This window comes from Diceros bicornis, unplaced genomic scaffold (assembly GCF_020826845.1).
Source record: "Diceros bicornis minor isolate mBicDic1 unplaced genomic scaffold, mDicBic1.mat.cur scaffold_122_ctg1, whole genome shotgun sequence".
NCBI lineage: Eukaryota > Metazoa > Chordata > Mammalia > Perissodactyla > Rhinocerotidae > Diceros > Diceros bicornis.
The window spans coordinates 183098-193851 of NW_026691042.1; positions in this window are offsets into that span (position 1 = coordinate 183098).

Sequence of the window (10754 nt, forward strand, 5' to 3'; positions counted from 1 at the left end):
AGGGGCGGGGCGTCGTGGGAGAGGTTGACAGCCGCCTTGCGGGGAGCCGGCCCAGGCTGCACGCTGCGGGATGGGCAGGGGTCCTTGGGGGTTGGGTGCCCAGGGCTCTCTGTCCGAGACTGGCGTCTTCCTTCTCCCTAACCGTTCAGAACTCTCACGGGACAGACCCTGGTCCTCCTCCAGGCGGAGCCGTTCTCTGAGGGTCAGTCAGAAGCCCACTCCTGATCCCCACCATGGGTAAAGGATGGAGCATGGCTGGGAGCAAGTCACGTGATCAGTTTTTGTCCTGGCATGAAACTACATTAATTTTGCAAGACGCATTCTCTTTCCCTCCCGCCACCTCTCCCTCTCTTCTTCCCAGGATATGCTGAGTGCCAGGCACTGTGCTAAGCTTGGTTTCCTACCAGCACTTAAAAGCAAAAGAAAACACCACAAAAAAGACAAAATTCTAAGCAACTGTGTTCAGCCCTGACAGCAGAACAATCCCTTACCTGTAAATCCGTGCTGACCATAAGGATGTGGTTAATGCTGTAGGTCACATTACTAGTTGGTGAGGAGAGGAAAGTTGCTAACAAGTTGCTTGCAAAGCAGACATTTGTTTGTGCAGATATAGAATCCTGCAGCAGGGACTTGAGCCAGGCTGCCTAGACTCAAATCCCCTCTTCCACTGCCCAACTGTGTGACCAAGTGCAGGTCACCCTCCTGAAGCCCAGGGTTCCTTATTTGTAAAACCGGGAAGATGATTACTGCAGGGCCTAGCTATGCCATTGCTATAAAGATTAGATCTGTTAACGTTTGTAAGTGTTTAGAAGAGGGCCCAGCACATAGGAAGCATCAGTTTTTATCAACATCATCACCAACTTGGGGGAAAAGCTTCCTGAAGAAAGACAACCATACTCCAAAACCTGCAGGGCAGAAAAAAAGAAATTATAGTTTCTTTAGTCTCTTATTCTTCATTTCTTTTGGTTTCTTTTCTCAGTCATTAATTTCACTTACTTGCAAGGTGTGACTTAAACTAGTAAATCAATCATTAGCAAGAGAGATGGACTACTCAAAAGTCAATAATATAAAATTATAATGTTACTTAGCCTTCCCTTCACATTTGCCAGGGCCAGGGCAAGAGTGTGAATGGACGCCCTCATACCATCTGTCAAAATATTAAACAATTATAAATCAAGATGACAAATTGTAGATAAAATATGTTCTCTCCTCCTACCTTGGCCAATGTGCCTTCATAAGAACCTGGAAAGCCAGAGGGAAATTTAGTTCTCTGACTCCTTCCCCAGCCCACTTTATTTCCCACCCTGGGCCCAGTCTTGCACTGTGAGGGGCCTCACACGCTGGCAGGGATGTGTGTGTCTCCCCAACGCCGCCACCCCAGTCTACAAGTCCTAGCTCTGTCCTCATCCCCACCTCAGCCTCCTCTTGGCCAATCCTCAGGCCTAAGGGTGAGCACCTTGCAGGAAGTGATAGTCACCCTTGCAGGAAGAGTCCAGGAAAGAGGTCTTTAAGGGCCTCAGAAAGGAGGTTAGGGCCCTTTGAGCAGGGATTGTCAGGGTGATGGGTACCTGGAATGTGTTGCAGAATGGTGTGTGTGTGTGTGTGTGTGTGTGTGTGTGTGTGTGAAAGAGAGAGAGAGAGAGTGCGCTCTAGGCAGGCATGTCCCCTGGCCCTGGGCCTCCTTGCCTTGCACAGAATGGCATGGCCAGAAAAGGGCCAGAACAGGCTTTGTAATAGATAAAAGCCAGGGTAGGGGCCCTCTTGCCTAGGTCTAAGGGTAATCCTGATGTTACTTTTATTTAGTTGTTATATCAAATCATTATACCAAATTGATTCCATGGTAGTTGTGGACCTTAAACAGCCAGTTATTTCTCCAGCACAAATAGGTTTATTTGGGATCAGCAAAGAATTGCAATCTAAGGTCTACAAACTTGTCAAGCCACCTGCAAGTCCTCCTGCAGAAAAGGGAGGAGAAACTCTTATAGAGGGGAAGAGGAAGTTGGGAGGGCTAATGTAAACAAAGAGTCCTCCAAAGAGGAGGAGACTGGGAGTTGAAAGTGCAGTGGCTTTTCATTGGCTGAGCTGTGGTAGTCTATCATTGGCCGAGCTGTTGCTGGCAAGAAGAGGAAGTCTTTCTTCTTCCTATTGGGCTCTGCTATCTTCATAGGGTGTCAGAGCTCCCCTTTTTGGCCTCCTGACTCCATTTTAGTCAAGTTTATGTTTATTAATTTCCACATAGTGTACAAAGGTTTACTTTACTGATTTTAGTGCAAACAACTACTGTACTACAACCCTGGCAAAAAAAAAAATGCATCTTTTTAGCATGTTTTATTTAGGTCTCCCCTCACCCAGATGAGTTTTCTAAGGGAAAAAAATCCCCCAAACAATGAATGTAATTAATTATTTTCAGTAAATACATAGAGTAACCAGGTGAGGCATCGTTTAGCATCCCAAATTTTTATTAGGCCATTTTAGGAGAGTCTAAAATTAAATATAATTAAACAGTAAATAGATAATTCAAAATTAAAATTTGCATTCTATGGTTGATTTATTAATGACATATGACAAATCTAAATGCAGGACCCTCTTTATTAACAATAACACATAGCAAACTGAATATTTCTAGAGTATTTATGCTAAAATTATGCATTCTAAATGGTGACAGACTTTTATTAAATGCAGAGTTTTTCACTTTGAATATTTAATTTGCTGGAGCACTCCCTTTTAATATTGTTCTTAAATCCGTTTATATTAGGAGAGCTGATTTCTGTAAACAGCTCTGATTGTACTTCCTGGACCACAGGCCATGAAGTCTGCCTAGATGGACAAGTCTTCCTATAAGCTACAGAATGTCTTAGCTGCGAGTTAGAGGGAATCTAGCTTCACCCCCTTGTTTTTTTAGAGGAGAAAAAGGTTCAGGGCAGGTAAGGGACTTGGCCCGGGTCACAGCTGATAATCTGTGTAATGTTAATGAGTCTAGTTCCAAAGATGGGTCCCTAATGGCCCCATTAGGCAAAGAGGAAAGAAAGCCAGTGTTTCATCTCAGTAGACATATGGCTCTTTGGGTGAACCATATGAAATTGCCATTTTTGTAGCTCAGAAACAGTTGGATCAATGAATGGAAGATTGGTTTTGGAAATATGTTGAAATTAGAATTTTACATTTTAAAATGTAAACACCACACAATTTTAAAATTAAATCCTGTATATTTGAGTCAATAACTGCTTGGATATTATATTATGTAGTTTGCTAGGGCTGCCATAACAAAGTACCACAAACTGGGTGCCTTAAACAACAAAAATTTATTGTGTCACAGTTCTGGAGGCCAGAAGTCTGAGATCAAGGTGTGGACAGGGTTGGTTCCTTCTGAGGAAGACTCTGCTCCGTACCTCTCGCCTAGCTTCTGGTAGTTTGCCAGCAATCTTTGGCATTCCTTGGCTTGAGGTGCATCACCCCGATCTCTGATGTCATTTTCACATGGCATTCTCCCTGTGTGCATGTGTGTCTCCAAATTTCCCCTTTTATAAGGAAACCAGTTATATTGGATTAGGGGCCCACCTTCCTCCAGTATGACCTTATCTTAATTAATTATATCACAATGACCCTATTTCCAAATAAGGTCACATTCTGGAGTGCTGGGAATTAGGACTTCAACATACGAATTTAGGGGGTACACAATTCAACCTGTAACAGACATGAACATGGAAAGTATTTCATTTTGCAATCACTATTCAGAAATATTTGACATTGCATCCTATGCTATTAGAAAATTCACTTTTAAGTAGAGATGACTCAAAAGTAGAAAGTAGGGAGAAAGGCTGTGATGCCACATGAATATGTATATGGAACCCCTCCACCCATTGAGCATTTACACCAGTATAAGCATTTATTGCCTTATTTAAACCCAATAACAGTCCTTTGAGGGCACCTGGCCTAAGATCATGCTGCCAGTATGTTCTTGACCAGCTAGTGGTAGAGCTAGAATTCAAACAGATCTTTTCCAAATCCAAAGTCTATCCTTTCTTATCCTCCATTCTATATGGCCTTGAAACTCATCATTTGACAGCTACTGATATTTTTTATTTTCCTTGTATGAGTTGTGTGACCCAGAAGTTGTGTGACCCAGAAGGGTTTACACATATACATGGTTCATTATTTGAGGAATAGTATTCATTGACATAGAATGCATTTTTTACATGCTGTGATATAACACTATGTGTTCACCATTCTGTTAATTTTCCTCCTTAGCACTCAGTAAGACTATGTTTCTCATCCTTTCTAGTGGTTAGATGGGTCTATATGACCCAGTCTGGCAATGAAGTATGAGCAGAAGTGATATAGCCACTTCCAGGCCTGGCCTCCAAACATCCTGCACTCTCTTCCTTATTTTTCCTTAGTTGGCCAGCTAGATGCAGAGGATCCAATGGAGAACTCTGAGGCCCTGGAAGAAGAGTGGATGATTGCAAAGCATCGAGCACAGAACTGTGTCTTGGGCCAGAACTAAACCTTCACTATATTGAGCCACTGATGTTTTGAGGTTGTTTGTTTCAGCAGCTGGCACACTTATCCTGACTAATACACAAACATTCCATGCAACAATTACGCAAATGCACCAAAACAACTTTCTACAACGTTCTCAATGGATTTATGTGACTATCCAGATGGTGAAGGAGACTGAAAACCTGGAACTCTGAGATTAAGAGTTGATGTCTGACAATGGAATACTACTCAGTCAAAAAAAAGATGAAATCTTGCCATTTGCAACATGGATGGACCTTGAGGATATTATGCTAAATGAAATAAGTCAGATGGAGAAAGACAAATACCATATGATTTCACTCACATGTGGAAGATTTAAAAAAACAACAAAAACAAACAAACACATAGACACAGAGAATAGACTGGTAGTTACCAGATGGGAAGGGTGGTGGGGGGAGAGTGAAAGGAGTAAAAGGGCACAGTTGTATGGTGATGAATGGAAACTAGACTTTTGGTGGTGAACACAATGTAGTCTATAAAGAAGTCGAAATAGAATGATCTACACCTGAAATTTATATAATGTTATAAACCATTGTTACCTTAATAAAAAAATAAATTTTTAAAAAAGGAGTCAATGTCTGAGAAGAGAAGCCTAGATAGTGAAGGCAAAGTTACAATGAAGAACCATCTAGAGCAGCTCTGGCCAATAGACTTTCAGCAATGATGGAAATATTCTATTCTGCGCTGTCCAATACGGTAGCTGCAAGCCACATGTGGCTATTGAGCATGTGAATGTGGCTAGTGCTACTGAGGAATTGAATTTTTTATTTCATTTAATTTTAATTAAAATTTAAATTTTAGAGGACATGTGTATCTAGTGGCTATGTATGGGACAGTGCAGATATAGAGATAAAGTGGAAAGATGGATTAGCATGGTGGGGAAAGAGGGGAGGTCATAAATTACTTGGAAGTGGAAAGGCAGGAACTGGAAGGTAAGATGTCATCCTTGGTGGGAGGTGATGATGGTCAAGAGGAGAGGTACGATGGTTAATTTTATGTGTCAACTTGGCTAGGCCATGGTGCCCAATTGTTTGGTCAAACACCAGTTTAGATGTTGCTGTGAAGGTATTTTTAAAATGTGATTAACATTTAAATCAGTGGACTTTGAGTAAAGCAGAGTTCCCTCCATAATGTGGGTGGGCCTCATCCAATCAGTTGAAGGCCTTAAGAGAAAAGACTGAGGTTCCCAAAAGAGGAAGGAATTCTGCCTCCAGACCGCTTTCAGACTCAAGACTGCAAAATCAACTCCTGCTGAAATGTCCAGCCTGCAGGACTGCCCTGTGGACTTTGGACTTCCAAACCCCCACAATTGCATAAGCCAATTCCTTAAAATTAATCAATCTCTCTCTTTCTCTCTCCAGATATAGATATAGATATAGATATAGATGTAGATGTAGATATAGATATAGATATAGATATAGATATAGATATAGATATAGATATAGATATGGATATAGATCTAGATCTAGATATAGATATAGTTATCTATCTATCTTAACTGGTTCTGTTTCTCTTGAGAACCCTGACTAATACAGGAGGGCATGAGGTTACTAAGAACATTTTGCTCAAATGTATTCGTAATAGCTAATTTAAAACAATAAGAATCAGGTGCAAATTCCAATAAATAAAATGAAATCATAGATTCCCTCATTTTATTTCATATCGTGTAAACCAACAACTAATGTGTGGGTCTCTAAAATACACCAGCTCTATGAAAGCTAAATAACAGCCAAACGATAGAACAATAGAGTAGTTGAATGGCTCCAGCGAGAGCCTCACTAATTCAGTGAGATGGGCTCCCTCTGTCTCACAGCTCTTGCATGCCTATTTCCACTGAAGTCCTTGAATTTGTGCTTCCACGAGGTCTCCAGGATTATTCATTTGTTGACAAAGCGGAATCCTCAGAAGTGATAAATTCCACACACTCAAGTCCTTGTACTCTTTTCTCCGTGCGTGGTGTCTCCCTGGATGGTGTCTTGGTTCTGCCTGGGAGGGACTACTCCACAGCCTTGGACTCCTGGTGCGTGGGCAACATCCTTGCATCCCTGTAGGTGCTGATGTCATGCATGAGCAATCTTTGAATGCTGAGATTCTCCTCAAAAATCATTTGGTGGATTTCATAATTGTTTGCCACTTAGATGCACTTCTCATCAGGGTTCAACAAGTACTCCTAACTACAAGGATTGGAAACAAAGGGATGCTCTAGGCCTGCTCTTACAACTCACAAGCAGACTGAAACCAAGGGTCTTGCATAATAAATACCATTTAATTTGATGGCTATGTGTTTATGCTTACAAGGTGACAGGGCACCAGGTGTAGAACATTCCACTTCTTATTGTCTGCAATTATCCATGGCCTGTGTCTGTGTAGAAATGTTGGCTTCATTCATTCCTGGGGCACCTGGGTGGTGTCCACCACAGAGAACACCCTCCCGGCTCCAACAAACATTTGCCATTGTGTCCTAGAGAAGTGTAGAACACAGAGGTTGAGAATTTTGGCTCAAGTGCCCCTCTGCGTGGTATACTACTACTTCCTCTTAGAAGCTGTATGACCTTGGGCAGATTACTTAACCTTGCTGTGTCTCAAATTCCTCACCTGTAAAATGGTGATAGTAATAGTGTCTTCCTTTCAGGCTTGTTGAGAAGATTAAATGTGGTCGTCTGTGTGATGCACTTAGAATCATGCCTGGTAGAGTTAGCCCTCGGTAAACACAAGCTGGCATCACTTCTTCAGAGAGCAAGAAGAATATCCCTTTGGGAGACGAAGAGAGTCATCAGAGGTAAGGGCCCCTGTTCTGCTTCTTACTATTTGTCTGTCTCTCAGAGTCATTTCCTAAGCGTCCTCTCTGTCCTTCTTTATCAACGCTGCTGGCCCTGCACTCACATGCCCACTCAAAGGGGTCAGGTCACCTGAACTCATTGCTGCTGACTCAGTAGCTGACATCAGTTGGGAACCTCAATCCCAGACTCATTTTCAGTCCTTTTGTGTCAACCCTGGCAGTTGTATGGATCCCAGCCCACCACCCCTCAGGAACAGAAAACCAGGACACGGAAGGGAGCACACAGCACCATGTTGTCAAAAGATCACATGCTTTGGAATCAGAAGACCCGAGTTCAAATCCTGACTCTGCCTCATATCAGGTGTGTGGCTCTGAGCACATTTCTTAACATCTTGAATGCTTCATTTTGCTCATTTCTAAATGAGGGTAATGATATTTTTATTTATGAAATTATTGTGAGTTGTGAATGAGGTAACATTTGAGAAGCTCTTAGCACAGGCCTGGCCCATAGAAAACATTCAATAAACAAATGGTTCCAACTTCTCCCTGAGAATTAGGAGCATTCCTAATTTCCTAGGACTTTTACGTGTAACCGAAGAGGAATGGCAACTGATTCATTGTGTTAATGGTTGTTATGTGTGTGCACGCTCATGTGCACCAATAAATAGCTAATATTAGCAGAGCCTTACTTTGTTCCTAGCTCTTTACATGTATTATCCCCATTTTTTACAAGAGGAATTTGAGGGCACATCAAGGTTAAGCCATCAAACCAAGGCGGCACATCTCATAAGAGGAGGAGTGGTATTATAACCCACATTATGTAGCACAGAGCCCGAACTCTCAACTACTGTCTTCTACTGCTTTTCACAATGGCAAGTGTTTGTTACAGCAGGGAAACTGAGGCATGAGAGGCTGTGTCCTGTCCAGGGCAGGCCACTGCAGTTGGAGCAGACATTGGAGTGTGGCCTGTGAAGGTGAGACAGAGACAGTGCTTCTTCGCAATGGTAGACCTTTTTTGGGTTGGACTCAAGCTAGAATCTTTTCAGCTACTTAAATAATGCATTGAGAGTATTTTGAAGCCATGTTTCGTTACCATAACTCAATCATAAGTCTTCTGCAGGGAGGAAGACTGGCATATGTTTCTTTGGTGTTCTTCAGCCCAGCTCTAGGATCAGAACCCAGCCCAGAAGACCACCCAAAAATACTAGCTGACGGGAAGATGTAGCAATAAGAAGCCATTTTTAAAAATTGAGGTATAGTTGACATATCATAAAATGCACTCTCTTAGAAAGTGTACAATTCAGTTGTTTTAGTATATTCACCAAGTCGTGTAACTATCACCAGTACCTAATTCCAGAACATTTTTATCACCCTGAAAAGAAACCCTATACTCATTAGCAGTCACTATCCATTCTCCTGGGCCCCCAGTCCCTGGATACCACTAATCTACCTTCTGTCTCTATGGATTTGCCTATCCTGGAAATTTCATATAAATATAGTTATACAATAGGTAGCCTTGTGTCTGAGGAAGCCATTATTTTTTAAATGCAATAGGATAGTCACTGTGGAAGCTAGCTTCCACAATGGCCCCTGCATTAGTTTGCTAGGGCTACCATAACAAAGAACCACAGACTGGACGGCTTAAACAATAGAAATTTATTTTCTCATAGTTCTGGAGGCCAGAAGTCCAATATCAAGGTGTTAGCAGGGTTGGTTTTTTCTGAGGCCTCTCTCCTTGGCCTGCAAATGGCCACCTTCTCCCTGTGTCCTCACATGATCTTCCCTCTAGTCGTGTCCTAATCTCCTCTTCATATAAGGACAGCAATTATTGGATTAGCCCCACCCTAGTGACCTCATTTTAACTTAATTGCCTTTTTAAATGTCCTACCTTCAAATATAGCCACATTCTGTGGTACTGGGGGTCAGGGCTTCAACATATAAATTTTGGGGGACAAACTCAACCCATAACATTCCCCCAATATTCCTTTCCACCAGGAACTCATGCCCTTGTGTAGTCCCCTCCCACATTGAGTCAGGGCTAACTCATGTGACAGTGAGTGACATTCAAGGATGGCTCACTTGGAGGTAAACTAGCCACCATGTTGTGAGGACACCTGAGCAGTCTTGAGGTAAGGGACATTTGGAGAGTAATTGAGTCTTCCTGCTAACAGCCAGTACCAACTTACCAGCCATGTGAGGGAGTGTGAGTGGATACTCCAGCCCTGTCTAACCTCCTGATGACTGCAGCTCTAGCCAACATCTGACTGCAACCTCGTGAGAGATCTCAAGAGAGAACTGGCCTGCCGAGCTGCTCTTGAATTCTGATCCACAGAAACCATGAGATAATAAATGATCCTTGCTATTTTAAGTCATTGAGTTTTGGGGTGATTTGTTATGCAGCATTAGATAACTGACACAGCTGAGTGGGATGGTAGTGGTTGAAGAAGTCAATGATTATTATATACCCACTATCTTTTAGCCATAGAATCATCTGTGGGAATTATCTTCAAGCCTCACAAGAGCTCTGTAAAATGTGTGTTATTATCACTGTTTCACTGAGGCTCGGGAGGTTCAGGAACTTGCCCAAGGTTTAAATCTACGTGCTTTCTACTGTATCACTGAACCATTGCTGTAGGATGCCCTCAACCAGGACTGCTGTTGTGAACACAATTACTTGCTATCACTTAGCAGCAACAAGAGTGACCCCAAATGCACCTCATACTTACCTTGGAATCTACTTTGGAAAAGTTACCCTTTTGCATTCAACATTTCCTTCTGTTTTTTTTCTCTTATACATTTCTTTCCTTTCTTTTTTCTTGTGTGTGTGTGTATGTGTGTGTCAGGGTCTTCAACAAAAATGATTTATTATGTCTCACAAATCTGTAGGTGGCTGGGCTCGGCTGGGTGACCTGGGTTATATACTGGGCTGCATTCAACTAGGAGTTCAGCCGAGGCTGGAATGTCCAAGATGTCTTCACTCTTCGAGCTGGGCCTTGGTATAGCTATTGGCTGAACCTCTCTTTTCACACGGTCCTGCATCATTCAATAGTCTAGCTTCTTTCTCTGATGGCTGGCTTCTAAGAGAGATCTCATATATTTCATTATTTTTTCTTTTAAAGCTCAAGTTTTTTTTTTTTTAGGAAGATTGGCCCTGTGCTAACATCTGTTGCCAATCTTCCTCTTTTTTCTCCCCAAAGCCCCAGTACATAGTTGTGTATCATAGTTGTAGAGTTGTAGCTCTTCTATGTGGGACACCACCTCAGCATGGCTTGATGAGTGGTGAATAGGTCTGCGCCCAGGATCTGAAACCAGGATCTGAACCGGCGAACCCCGGGCGGCCAAAGTGGAATGCGCGAACTTAACTGCTACGCTACTGGGCCGGCCCCTATTTCCTTATTTTTAAAGCAATACGTCATGCAAAATTCAACTGTGAATA